Source organism: Elaeis guineensis, chromosome 4 (assembly GCF_000442705.2).
Source record: "Elaeis guineensis isolate ETL-2024a chromosome 4, EG11, whole genome shotgun sequence".
NCBI lineage: Eukaryota > Viridiplantae > Streptophyta > Magnoliopsida > Arecales > Arecaceae > Elaeis > Elaeis guineensis.
In genome coordinates this window covers 76,534,445-76,550,235 of record NC_025996.2, presented here as the reverse complement: position 1 = coordinate 76,550,235, position 15,791 = coordinate 76,534,445, and positions in this window count along the sequence as shown.

The window sequence follows — 15,791 nt, the reverse complement described above, 5'->3', positions numbered from 1 at the left end:
CACCCGATGACGTGGAGAGGTGTAAGACTAGTTATACCATCTTCAACACCAAAATATGGGATGGTGCCTCTATCACTGATCATGTATTGTACATGATCGAGCTGATGGAGCATTTGAGCAAGCTCGATTTTCCCTTGCATGAGCAGCTTGGGAAAAATGCAATACTGAACTCACTGCCCAAGTCTTATCTCCCATCCTCACTCATTATAGAATGACAAAGCCTGAAGTAAACTACCATGGGTTACTGGGGTTGCTTCAGAACTTTGAGAAGGATCACCAACTCCACAAGGAGTCGATGAACTTAGTGGGAGGTTCGTCTTCTGGTTCTCGATCCTTTGAGAAAGGAAAGAAGAATAAGAAGAAGAAAGTGAAGGTGCAAGTTCAGACTGGGACATCAGTGCAGGGCCAGACCAGAAAGATCAAGCTCGATAAGAGTCAAGCTAAATGCTTCTTTTGCAAGAAGTGGGGCATTGGAAGAGGAACTATCTTCAGTACATTGCCTCTCTGGACCTGAACAGGTAGAGAAAGAAGCAAGCTATTGCTGGGCAAGGTATTTATATGATAACTCCTTACAATTTTTCTATTTGTTATATAACTGACTGGGTATTGGATACTGGTAGCCCTTACCATATTTGCAATTCATTGCAAGAGTTGCAGGTCAGTAGGAGATTCAAGCAAGGTGAGAGGTTCCTGAACGTTGGAGATAGAAGATCAGTTCCAGTTCTAGCATTAGAAATCTTGAAACTTGTATTTGAGTCCCATACCGTTGTTCTTAATGATTGTCATTTCTGTCCTAGTTTTTTTTAAATATTATTTCTATAGGCCTTTTGGCCAAAAATGACTACGAAATATCAATAAAGAAACAAGTTTGTAATATCATTATGAATGGTGTTACTATTTTTTGTGGATATTTGAACAATTGTGTGTATATGTTATCACAATCTGTTAACGTAGTCTATTCTACTGGCAAGCACCCTAGATTAGATAGTGTATCAGATATCTACTTATGGCACTGTAGGCTGGGTCATATAAACAAGAACAGGATAAATAGGTTGACTCAAGAGGGAATCCTCGAAGTCAGTGATTGTGAATCACTTCCAACCTGTGAGTCTTGTCTTCTTAGTAAAATGACCAAGTCACCTTTTACTGAAAAAGGTGAGAGAGCTACTGAGCTCTTGGGCCTAGTACATACTAATATATGCGGGCCCATGAGTACAAGTGCTAGAGGTGGATATTTTACTTCATCACTTTCACGGATGATCTATCCAGATATGGATATATCTATCTGATGAAACATAAGTCGGATTCATTTGAAATGTTCAAACAATTTCGAAGTGAGGTAGAAAAACAAACTGAGAAGAGTATTAAAACTCTTCAGTCTGATCGAGGAGGGAAATATCTTTCTGGTGAATTTCTCACATATCTAGAAGAGAATGGGATTATCTCCCAATGGACTCATCTAGGAATACCACAGCATAATGGTGTATCTGAAAGGAGAAATTGGACTCTATTAGATATGGTCCAATTCATGATGGGTTTTGCCAGCTTGCCGATATCCTTCTAGGGATATGCACTCGAATCGGCCTATTATCTGTTAAATAGGGTTCCAAGTAAGTTTGTAATTAAGACTCTATATGAGATATGGATAGGGCGTAAGCTAGCACTTTCACACATTAGGATCTGGGGGTGCCTGGCCTATGTCAAATAGTTAGTTACAGATAAATTTGGACCTAGGTCTGATAAATGCACATTCATAGGGTACCCCAAAGAGACCAAAGGATATTTTTTCTACCATGCTGATGAACAAAAGGTGTTCGTCAGCCTTAAGGCAACCTTTTTAGAAAAAGAGTTTCTTGGGAAGGAATCGTTGCCTCTAAGGTTGAACTTGATGAAGTTCAATAGGTAGAAGGACCGACACCAATAGCTGAACCTGAGTCGGATTTGATTAGATCAGATCTGGAGCCCAATATACCTGCATCATTAAGGTGATCCGATAGAGTACCGCATCAGTTGGACAGATACTATGGTTTCTTGGTCCAGGACAGTGATCCCATCAAACTCGATGAGAACGATGAGGATCCGATCACCTATATGGATGGAATGCAGAGATCTGGTTTCGAGAAATGGCTTAAAACCCATAAAATCTGAAATTAAGTCCATGAAGGTCAATGATGTATGGACATTGGTTGACCCACTTGAAGGGGTTAAACCCATTGGGTGTAAATGGGTCTTCAAAAGGAAGAGGGGCGCAGATGGAAAGGTGGAGACCTATAAAGCCCGTCTGATTGCCAAGGGGTATCGTCAACATTATAGTATTGACTATAACGAGACGTTCTCCCCTGTGGCAATGTCAAATCTATTCGGATAATGCTTGCAATAGCTGCCCATCTGGATTATGAGATTTGACAGATGGATGTAAAGATAGCTTTCCTGAATGGAGAGCTGACCAAAGAGGTGTATATGATACAACCTGAGGGGTTTACATCCACAGATGAGTCCAAGGTGTGCAAGCTTCAGAGATCCATTTATGGATTGAAGCAAGCTTCTCAAAGTTGGAACATGTATTTTGATAAGGTGATCAAAATGTATGGCTTCATTAAGAATAGAGAAGAGCCCTGCATTTATAAATGCACAAATGGTCCAGTTGTGGTATTCCTTGTCTTGTACGTGGATAACATTCTCTTAATCGAGAATGACATCCCCGCACTACAAGGAATAAAAGTTTGGTTGTCATCGCAGTTCTCTCTGAAGGACTTAGGTGAAGTATCCTACATCCTAGGGATGAAGATCTATAAGGATAGATCTAAAAGGATGCTTGGGTTATCCCAGTCCACGTACATAAACACTGTGCTGAAGAGATTCAGCATGAAGAATTTCAAGAAGGGTTATCTACTGATAGGCCATAGAATTTTTCTCTCTAAGAAGGATTGTTCGACAACTCCTGAAGAGAGAGAGCCTATGAATAGAGTCCCATATGCTTCGACCGTGGGATCTATCATGTACGTCATGACATATACAAGGTCAGATGTGGCATACTCACTAGGAGTAGTGAGTAGATACCAATCTGATCCTGGAGAAAACCACTGAAAAGTGGTTAAAGCCATCATTAAGTATTTGAGAAATACTAAGGACCAATGGTTGGTTTATGGTGAGTCAGATCTGAAACTTGTGGGGTTCACAGACTCCAGCTTTCAATCTGACCATGATGACAGCAAAAGCATGTCATGTTATATCTTTACTCTGAATGGTGGAGCCATCTACTGGAAGAGTTTTAAACAGCATACTGTGGGAGACTATGTTTGTGAGGCAGAGTACATCACAGCATCGGATGCCGCGAAGGAAGCTGTGTGGCTGAGAAAATTCATCGTCGAGCTCAGAGTAGCACCCTCCCTCGATGGTCTGGTCCTGCTCTATTGTGATAGCACTGGTACCATTGCTCAGGTGAAGGAACCCAAAGCACACTAGCAGATGAAGCACATTTTGCACCGCTTCCACCTAGTCTGGGAGATCATGGATCGAGGTACGTCAACCTTCAAAAGATCGATGGAAAGAAGAATCTGACCGACCCATTCACTAAAGCCCTGACGATAAAGAAGTTCGACAACCACAAGTCGAAGATGGGTATAAGATACTATGCTGAGTGGCTTTAGGACAAGTGGGAGTTGTTGAGAAATATATCCCAAAAGCCAATCGTCAGCCTGTTGACGGTTGAGCAACCTTGTATTGTAATTAATTTGTTAATAAATATATTTTTGACATTTTCATCATAAATTTTCATCTTCTAATGAACTTCGTTGTTGTAATGAAGTTCTTAGGACTATTTAGGTTCGATAAAGAGAGGATTTATCAATTAGTCTTTAAAACTATTCACGACCAAATGATAGCTGTTAATAAGGATGACAGTTTCTATCGAGCATAGGTCACTGTAGGCCATATGGGTTGGTTGTCCTCTTAACCAAGGAGTGTGGAGATACTGGTATGGCATACAGGTGAGATGTAAGGGTACATCGTCATTGAACGTGACCAACTCCAGAGCATTCTGCTGTCGGAAATATCTCTGATGGGATATAGGTATAAGTGTCTCTTAGACCTGAGATCGCCTCAGTGACTTGCAAGCAACTCACTGTGCTTTGGTACTGGACTAACTGAATTTCTAATTCAGTGACGGAAGGCTTCTGGGCACAGTCAAGTACTTGCGAAGTCAGAGTGTGATCAAGATGGGATTGACCACTCCAAAAGTTGGAGAAGAATAAGTCGCTATTTTTCAATTTAGCAAAACCTTGGCCAGGATAATCCATCAGATGGATTTGATATTTTGAAATACAATGTGGACAACCTGATCAGAGTTGACAGTTGAACTCTGAGATATCCTATGAGCATTTTGGTCAAGGCGATGAATTATATAAAAACTATATCCGCATGGGTTCTAAGGATGTTGTTCTACACATTCGACCTATCCGACCGTCGGGTGTCATTGCTAGATGGTCACTTCGATTGTACAAAAGTTTATTTTTGTACTATCAGCTTAGGTTTAGACTTATGAGATCACACACATTAGAGATCATGATCCGATCGGATGGTTGATCAATGATTATGAATCGTTCTAGTATTAAACGATCAATACAATTGACATTTAACCTAGTGCAAGTGTTGTAGAAGGATCGATTAGCAATTTGATTGCTAATTGGCTTAATTTGATTAAGCCAATGGGTTGAGATTAAGTCTAATTGAATATGATTTAATTAAATTTTGTTTGGGCTTGATTGGATCAAGTCCAATTGATTTATTGGATAAGCCAAGTGCAAGGAAAAACTAGTCCTAGTCCAATTAGGACTTAGGTCAACCAAATTTTTAATTTGATTAAAAATTAAATTAGATTTAAATTTAATTTAATCTAATTAAATTAGTTCTTAATTAGGTTAAGACCTATTTTAATTGAGTTGATTTAATTTTGGTTTGATTTGGTTTGAGAAATCAAATTTGAACAAGTCAGAGATTGAAACCTAGTAAGACTAAGATTCCACCTTACGCCACCTTAGGACCCCACGCCCACTCTCTCTTATTTTGTGTGATAAAATCTTCTCTCCTAGGCCTTCATACATGCCCAAAGCTTTTCTCTCTTTCTCTCTTACATGGAATGTGGTTGTGGATCAAGTCAAAGTAGGAATTTGTTTGGATTTCAAATTCTATGAGATAGAATTTTTGGAAACCAAAACTCTTTCCTTATGGCACTGATTTTACCCAGATTTTTTTTGAAATTTTCATAACTTTTATGGCACATATTGTTCACCCTTTGCTGGTGGTCCATGTTAGAAAAAGAAGGAGGGGGCACCCAAGAGTTGGGCACCCCTTGTCTTGCCCTGTTTGGATTTTCCTTGACTAGGTATTTGACCTAGACAAGGATTCTTCATATCTCATTATTTAAGATAAATTTCTTCATAAAATTTTCATGGATTACATATATTGAGAGAATTTTGGGAATATAAAAATTAGAGAGAAAGAGTGTAGGGTCATGGAGATATAATAGACACAAAACTATGTATCTGGGTTCGAGCAAAGAGAAGAAGAAGAGGGTCTTCTTCTAGGGTTGCTATGTTCACCTCTTCCCTTCCTCCATCTATGAGTTTTCTAAGAGTGTCTCATATCTAAAACTCTTTCTCCTACTTCTTATCTTTGGAAGAGTCTAAATCAAGAAGAAGGAGCATCTGATCGACCATCGAAGAAGGATCAGCACAGTACCAGCATACTATGCTGATTTCCTAGACCAGGACTTCTGATCGTGATTCGTGGGCTCGTGTGGATGACTCCTAGAGGTCAGACACACATGCAGTTCGCAACATCATCCTCAAGCTCGGATCAGCAAAGTTAGAACATCTAACTTGCAAGGTAATAGATCTGATCTATTACATTTTACATACATTAGATGTAGTATAGAAACATGTTGATATGATCAACATGTAGTTCTTGCTCTTTATATTTTAATTTTTGATTTAATAGCATGTAATAATCATATAATAGGATCTTAGATCTAGGAATTCTCTAATTTTATAAGATAAATTTTGATTTATTTTAGTCTTTCACTGTCTGCTCTTGAAAAAGTTTTAAGATCTAACCCTGAAACTCTAGATCTAGTTCCTTCATCTTGCCCTTATGATCGGATGGCCTAGTGATCAACCCAATCCAAATACTTGCTAATCCGATCATATAATCTAATCACATATTATATATGCTTAAATTTAGATCTAATCTAAATTATATCAAATCTGATCATAATCTTAGATCACATCTAAATCAGATCATAAATATTACATGCAATATATAAATCAGATTTTATCAAAAAATCAACACAAACTAGGACAATCTTTTCACTATAAGTAGTAAACCCTATAGCAGGATAACCTTATCTCAGTTTATGTGATCTACCATTAACTAAATTTAAATCTAAGATATTATATATCAGATCTAAATAAAATTAAATTTAGATCTAATATAGACAAATAACATGTCATAATGAACCTAGGCTTTGATACCACTGTTAGAAAATGTAGGTGATTTCATGCATGTATTTCAAATTTTTGAAATAAATCATAGCAAAAGGTAACTAGATTAATGATATTAATCTAACATATATATGATTAGATAAATAAATCAACCTATTCTAGGATCTATGACATGATATGTGGCATATAAAATCTAAAAATCAAAAAATAAAATCTACGTGCATAAATGTGAGCAGTAGATCAAATCTACTTCTAATCTGAGTTCAAAACTCGATACCTGAGTATAGATTGATGATTGTCGTGACTGAGAGACATGGTAAAGAGGGTTCTTATTGGTTGCTCACCATTGTATACGTGTTTGGCCTCTACGAATAGTCCACTCGAAGCCCCGATCTGATCGATCTCCTCGAGAGTGCTAGCTCGTGCAAAGATCATTTTGTTAGCTCATCTAGATCTTTTCTTCAAATCTCTTGAATCTTTCAAGAGATTGAAGAAGAATATCTGGAGGAGATGAAGAGGTGGAAGAAATAGAGAGGAGATGCTCTTCTCTCTTCTTTTTCTCTCTTCCAAAACCCTTAGGAACAAATCATAGGGTTTTTATGTTTCGCTCACCCAAAGAGGAGAGGGCTCTCCTCTTTCTTTCACCATGATATGTCATGCCCCCACCCTCCACCATGAAGACCTCTTTTTGATGTCTCATACCCACACACAAAAGAAAAAATCTTTTTATTTGGGCATCCAAGAGGATAGGGTTTGAAGAGTCCAATAATGTTTGGACTCTTGCATGTGTTGTCGCCCTCTCTCACAAAACCAATGCCCAAAAAATATTGGATGCCCCAACCAAATTGTTTTCATTGTAAATCAGATCCTCATCTAATTTCTCACAGTGAAAACCTCCCTTTTGTCACACATAAGAAAAGAAAAACAAAGTGTGGCATGAAGGTGGTTGGGATGAGAACAAATTCCTCTTAATAAGGAATCAAATTTGAAATTAAATCTCAAACCTTTCCTTATCAAAACCAATCCATATTTGGCATTGAGAAAGCATGAGATGACATCAGATTTTGCATGAAGAAATCTCATGTAAAAATGTTTTCAGCATGAAGAAAAGTGGCATCTAAAATTTGTGGCACAAGGGAAGAGGAGTCCAATATTTTATGGACTCTTGGTTTTCTTATTTGACTCCAAACCAAATCACATTTGGTTAGGCTCAAACAAATAGATGAAACCCAATCTAATTTGATTTATGAATTCTTTATCAAATTTTAATCCAATTAAGAATTGATTGAACTAAAATTCTGATCAAATCAGGAACAATTCTCCCTTAGCGATTAGGTCATCTTATAACTTAATCGGATCAAACCTAATTGAATATAATTTAATTAGATTTGATCTAATTCTTTTAGCTAATCAAATTGAGCTAATCAGTAATCTAATTACTAATTAATTTTTTATTAATTTACTAACACTCAATGAATAAATTTATTGTAACTTTTGCATAAGGTTAACTATCAATCGAATTGATGATTAAATCCTTGAATGATTCTCAATCGTTGATCAACCACATGATCAGTCAGAAATTTCTTTTGAGTATGACCCTGTTGATTCGAATCTAAGCTGGTAGCATAAGAATAAATTTTTGAATCAATCAATGTAACCATCTAGCAATGAGATCCGATGTCCGGATAGGTCGAATGACGGTGAAGCAATATTCAAGAACCTACTGCGTATGGTTATCGTATAATTTATTCTTTTGACCCTAATGCTTAAGGAGACCTAGGGTTTAACTGTCAATACTAGATAAGTCATCCATATTATATTTTAATCTTTCAAATCTATCGTATGGATTATCCAGGCCCAGGTTTTACTAAATTGAAATACATTGATACATTAACTCTTACTTATTCAGAGGGGTCAATCCCATCTTGACTCACATACTGACTTGACAAATACTTGACTGCACCCAAAAATCTTTCATCATTGAATTAAAAATTTAAATAGTCCGGCACCAAAGTATAGTGAGTTGCTTGCAAGTCACCGTAGTGATTTCAGGTCGGAGGGACACTTATACGCATACCCTTCGCTGGCTACTCTTAATAGCAGAGTGCTCCACAGTTGATTACATTCGGTGATGATGTACTCCTACATCTTATTTATATATCATATCAGTATCTCCATACTATTTGATCAACATATATGGCACACAACGACCTACACTTGATAATCGCTATCATCCTAGTAATAGCGTATCGTTTGGTCACGAACTTGTTTAAGGACTACGTGATAAATCCTTCTTTATCGATCAAAGTAATCCTAAAACTTCATCATAATACAAGAGTTCATTAGAAGATATAATCTTATGATGAAAAAGGTCAAATAACTTTTATTATTGATCAATTCATATATATTTATAATTAGCACAATCGTCAAACGATTGGCTTTAAGACATAATTTCCAATATCGTAAGACTTCTGCTTAGCGCATGCATTCTCCTCCCGTGATCAGCATAACATAGCAATCCAATGGCCCATAAAGAAGGTACCAATCTGATTTTAGCATGGAGAATATGAGGCATGATAAAAAAATTAAGAGTCCATAACCATATGGACTTCCTAATGGCACTGAGGATGAGGGGGCCGGCTAGGTTTCCAACTTTATCCAATTTCTCGATGAACCAATGAAAAATATTAGCAATAAAAGGACTCCTCTATGCCAAAAGAAGATCTGAAGACTTTGCTCCATACCTTTTCATCATGGAAATTATTGGATAAATATTAAGAAAGGGTGCCATATCCCATGGGGCGTCATTTATCCCATAGCGCACAAAATAATCACCATGCACTAGAGAGAGAATCTCTGGCACGTGGGATGCTAGGAAGGTGGCACCAAGACTTTGGCTCAACCAATCAAGGGTTAATCCAAGTTAGATCCAAATTTGGTTTGAGTTTAATTAGATTTAATAAGCCCAATTTGAACCAATTTTGAATCCAATTCGAAACTAAGAGTTAGGATTTGCAATATGTGCTAGCATGTTCATCTTGCAAATATGATCTAATCTAATTAGATCTTTGATCAATTTTCTTTATATGTGACTCATTAAATTTTACATCTAACCAGTAGTAGGTTCGGGTGTAAGTTGATCAGATTTGATTAGAATCTAATCTAACCGATTTAGGTCCAATCGAGCTAATCCGATTTCAACAATTAGAATCCTTTCTAATTGGTGATCAAATTAAACTCTTTAATTTGATCAAATATATAAGATAAGATTGATATCTAGCAATATATCATGCTTATCCAAAGATATAAAATTTTAATAAAAATATCAAAAAAATCTTTCAGTAGTGAGTTACCGTGCAATTCGATCCTGCGATCATCCTACATCCTGAATATGACTATGGATATAGAAATATATCAAATATAATATCAAATTCTTATTTCTCTTAATCTTATAATGATGATTTGATTAATAAAATATTAAAAACTCTTTCTAATTTTTATCTTGCTTTGATCAAAGACTCTCTGAATCATCATATGATTGAGCAAGTAGGATGCGAACTCCTCTTACAAGGAGTGATCGATTCCATGTTGACCTACTCACAACCATCATACACAATTCACCATATCTAGAATATCCCGTACATGACTAAGTCATGATTGAGTATGAACCAAAATATGGATTCACGTATACAAGGTTCAATAGTAATCTCAGGTCGAAGGACTATATATACAACTCCCATTATAAGAAAATATCTTTTAACGGATAAGAAGATTTCATAAGATGTTTCTTAACATGAAAAATTTAGTGAACTCATTCTCTAATGACATCCATATATTTTTATTAGTGTCTCACACAAGTGGCTTATAAGATCAGCCACTCTCATCATCGAGCATACATAGGATGTGCCAGTCTATCTGAAATATTGATCCCCTACCAATGTTCCTGTGAAAAGAATATTCTAAATCAAGATTTTAGAATTTTATCTCATAGGTATAATCTTATTATAACCCTAAAATTATTATCTTAATTTATGGGGTTCATCATAATGATTACAAATATAAGATACAGCATATGATGAAAAATAAATACCTTATATTTATTCATATAGTGTCAATTACATGAGTTAGAAGATTACAAAAAAAAATTCATCAAAATACAAATTTTGATTGACTTGTAGGATATTTTCCTTTCACGAGCTAGTGCTCTTCTGAGTCTAGTACATGCTGATGTATGTAGACCCATGAACACGAGTGCCAGAGGAGGGTATAGCTACTTTATTATTTTTACTAATGACCTATTTAGGTATGAATACGTCTATCTTATAAAAAATAAGTTTGAATCATTTAAAATATTCAAATAATTTTATAATGAAGTAGAAAAATAAATTAGAAAGAATATTAAAACTCTTTGATCAGACTGACGAGGTGAATATCTTTCTAATAAATTTTTGACATATCTAAAAGAGAATAAGATTCTCTCATAATGGATACCTCCTAGAACACCACAACATAATAAGTATCAAAAAGGAGGAATCGAACACTGTTAGACATGGTTCGATCCATGATGGGTTTGCAAGTCTGCCAATCTCCTTTTGAGATTATGCTTTTGAGACTGCTTGTTATGTTCTAAACAAAATTTCGAGCAAATCAGTCCCAAAAGCTCTATATGAGATATGGACCGAGCATAGGCCGATACTTTCTTACTTTAGGATTTAGGGTTGTCTGGCTTATGTCAAGATTTGCAGACCGATAAGCTTGGACCCAGTTTGATAAGTATAATTTCATAGGGTACTCCAAGAAAATAAGGAGATATTACTTCTATCTTCCTAATGAACAAATGGTGTTCGTGGGTATTGAGGCTTCTTTTTAGAAAAGGAGTTCCTTAGGGAAGGAACTGATGCCACTAAGGTTAAGCTTGATGAAGTTCAATAGATAGAAGAACCTATACAGACAAGTAAAAATATAGAATTGAATTTGATTAAATCAAACCCGAAGCCTCTTGTAAAGGCATCTTTGAGGAGATCCGATAGAGTATCGTATCAGTCAGATAGATACCATGGTTTCTTGTTCTGCGCTGGTGATCCTTTTGAACTTGATGAAAATAATGAGGATTCGATCACTTATACGGATACCATTAGAAATCTGACTCTGATTAGTGGATTGAAACCATGAGTCTATGAAGATCAATGATGTATGAATACTTGTTGATCTACCTGAAGGGGTAAAACCCATAGGGTGTAAATGAATTTCAAAAGAAAAAGAGGCGCAGATAGGAAAGTGGAGACCTACAAAGTCTGTTTGGTTGCCAAGGGATATCATCAACATTATGGTATTGAATATAATGAGATATTTGCTCCTATGGTAATGCTCTCAGAGTTGGAACATATGTTTTGATAAGATGATCAGAATGTATGGCTTTGTTAGGAATAGAGAAGAACCCTGTATCGATAAGTGGGCTAACGGTTCTATATTTATTTTCTTTGTACTTTATGTAGATGACATTCTCTTAAATAGAAATGACATTCCAGCTTTACAAAGTGTAAAGCTATGACTATCATCTCAGTTCTTCATGAATGATTTGGGAGAAGCATCCTACATCCTAGGGATGAAGATCTATAAAGATAGATCTAAGAGATTGCTTGGATTGTCTCAATCCATGTACATAGACACCATGCTGAAATGATTCAACATAAAAAATTTTAAGAAAGATTATCTTCAGATAGGCTAAGAAATTACTCTTTCTAAAAAGGATTGTTCGACAACTCCTCAAGAGAGAAAACATATAAGTAGAATCCCATATGCTTTGACAATGGAATCTATCATGTATGTCATGAAATGTATGAGACCGAATATGGCCTACTCACTAAGGATAGTGAGTAGGTACCATTTTGATCTGGATGAGAACCATTGAAAGGTTGTAAAAATCATCTTTAAGTATTTGAGAAATACTAAAGGACCAATGGATCATTTATAGAGAATCTAATTTAAAACTTGTAGGATATACTGATTTTAATTTTTAGTCGGATCTAGATGACAGTAAAAGTATGTCAGGATATATTTTTGCCCTAAATAGAGAAGTGATCTGCTAAAAAATTTCAAGCAGTATATTGTAGCCGATTTAATTTATGAGGTGAAGTATATTGCAGCATCTAATGCTGTAAAGAAAGCATTTTCATTATGAAAGTTCATCAGCGAGCTTGGAGTGGCACCCTCCATCGATGGTCCAGTCCTGCTATATTGTGACAGCGCTGAAGTCATATCTCAGGCTAGTGAACCATAGTCCCACCTAAGAACCAAATATATTCTGTATCGCTATCATCTTATACGAGAGATCATGGATTGAGGTGACGTCGAGCTTTAGAAGATCGATAAAAAAGAGAACTTGACCGACCCATTTATTAAAGCCCTCGAAATTAAAGAGTTCGATGAATGCAAATGGAAGATCGTATTCGATACCGTTATGATTAACTTTAGTCCAAGTGAGAGTTGTTGGAAAATATGTCCTAAAGCCAATCGTCTGGATGATTGTGCTACTAGTAATTTGTATATAAATTATAAAATAATAAAAGTTATTTGATAAATTCATCATAAATTATGCATCTTCTTTAATCAACTCTTATGTTATGATGAAGTCCTTAGAACTACTTTGTATCGATAAAAGAAGATTTATCATGTAGTTCTTAAACTTGTTCACGATCAAATGATACGTTATTAACAAGAACAATAATGTTTATCAAGCATAGATCGTTATGTGCCATATGAGTTAGTTGTTCTCTTAATCAAAGAGTGTGGAGATACTGGTATGGCATACAAGTGAGATGTAAGAGTACATCATCACGAATAGTGATCAAACTGTATAGCACTGTGCCGTCAAGAGTAGCTCGTGAAGGACATGGGTGTAAGTATCCCTCAGATCTGAGATCACCATGGTGACTTGCAAGCAACTCATTATACTTTGATGTCGGACTATCTGTATTTCTAATACAGTGATAGAAGGCTACTAGATACAGTCAAGTGCTTACAAAGTCGGTGTGTAAGTCAAGATGGGATTGACCCCCTTCAGATTATAGGAATTCATATATTACTATGTTTCAATCCAGTAAAATTTTGATCGGGGTAATCCTTGTGAGGAGTCACAGGATTTGAAAAGGATTGAAACATAATATGGATGAATTGGTTCAGGGTTGACAATTTAACCCTAGTCATCCTGAGCATTGAGGGTCAAAGAAATAAATTATACGGTAACCATATCCCAGGTTCTTGAATATTGTTTTGCAACTATTCAATACTATCCAGACATCGGGTATCATTGCTAGATGGTCACTTTGATTAGTATAAAAATTTATTCTGTACTACCGGCTTAGTGTTCGAACCTATGGAGTCACAAACAATAGAAATTTTGATCTAATCTGATGGCTGATCAATGATTATGAATCATTGAAGGGTATAATCATCAATATGATTGAGGATTAACCTTGTACAAAGATTACAATTAATAATTTACTAAGAGTTAATAAATTATAAAAAGATTAATTAGTAATTGAATTTCTAATTGGCTCAATTTGATTGAGCAATGAGGATTGGATCAAGGCTAATTGAATTGGATTCAATTAGATTTGACCCGATTAGGTTATGAGATAACCAAATTGCTAAGGGAGAATAGTTCTTGATTTAATCAGTGTTGGGTATAAAATCCCCCCCCCCAGCCGAAGTTCGCGTCAGAAGTGACCACTCAGGGATTATACCGGCGTCCGACCTTCGACGACATCTCTCTGGTGGCCGAGCCTCAGCACGTTCCCAAGTTTTGCCGAGGGATAAACCCCCACCAGTGTCGATCAGATTATTCACGACGAAAGACTTCGTCCGGACTCCTACGGGAGTCAGACTTCATCCCCAACTCCGACCGGCAAAGACTTCGTCCGGACTCCTACGGGAGCCGGACTTCATCCCCAACTCTGACTGCAGAAGACTTCATCCGGACTCCTACGGGAGCCGGACTTCGTCCCCAACTTCAATGGCAGGAAGACTTCGTCCGGCCTCCTACGGGAGCCGGACTTCATCCCCGACTTCAACTGCAGGAAGACTTCGCCCGAACTCCTACGGGAGCCGGACTTCGTCCCCAACTTCAACGACAGGAAGACTTCGTTCGGACTCCTACGGGAGCCGGACTTCATCCCCGACTTCAATTGCGGGAAGACTTTGTTCGGACTCCTATGGGAGCCGGACTTCGTCCCCGACTTCAACTGCAGCAAGACTTCGTCCGGGCTCCCACGGGAGCCGACTTTGTCTCTGACTCCAGCTGCAAGTAGACTTCGTCCGGGCTCCCACGGGAATCGGACTTCCACCCTAAACTCCTGTTGCATTTCTCGATCGAGATTTCTCGACAAATGATCCCCATCCGGCTTCTATGGAGATCGGACTCCAACCGAACTTCGGTCGAAAGGTCTGGACCCCCTGCAGGCCTTAGTAACGGCCATGACTCTGCTCCACTTCGTGCGATGGATTCTGCACGGCTCCACCACTCCCTGGCAGGCCTCAGTAACGGCCACGATTCTGCTCCACTTCCTGCGACGGATCCCATGTGGCTCCATCACTCCCTGGCAGACCACAGTAACGGCCACGACTCTGCTCCACTTCCTGCGATGGATACGGCACGGCTCCTCCACCCCCTGACAAGTCACGATAATGGACGCCGCTCCACTCCCCGCAATGGACTCCACGTGGTGAGCCATGGTGACAGCAACGACTCCACCCCATTACTCTTCATAATAAACTCATCCTGACCCCGAGCGGCCCACTACTAGGCGGTTACAAATGTCGCTATCAATCCGTCGCTCCCTCCGCCTATAAAAAGGAGGAACCCCAGATACGTTATTCTCTAAGCTCTCATTTTTCTATCTCAAAATTCTGCTGAAATTTTCATTCGAGCACTCCATTCTTATTGAGGTGGAGAACTGACTTGAGCATCGGAGGGTCTTACCGGAGCACCCCCAACTCCAGTTTAGACTTCCTTTGCAGGTCCCGACAGCGATCGCGACTCCTCCGACTCCAGCTTCTCTGGCACAGGCGGATTTTTGCACCAACAGGATTGGCGCTAGAGGAAGGGCTGTGTCTTTGCAGTACCCTTGTTCTTAAAGGAGCGGTCAACGGGACCGCCTCCGGTCATCTTCCCGATATCTTCTCCATCAGTTTCCTGCCTGGCTTCCACCTGATGCCTCCCCGAAGGGCATCCTCCGGGCGGTCAACGGCCTCCGCGGCCAGGTCTCAGCGAGCTCCGCAAGCCTCAGCCCC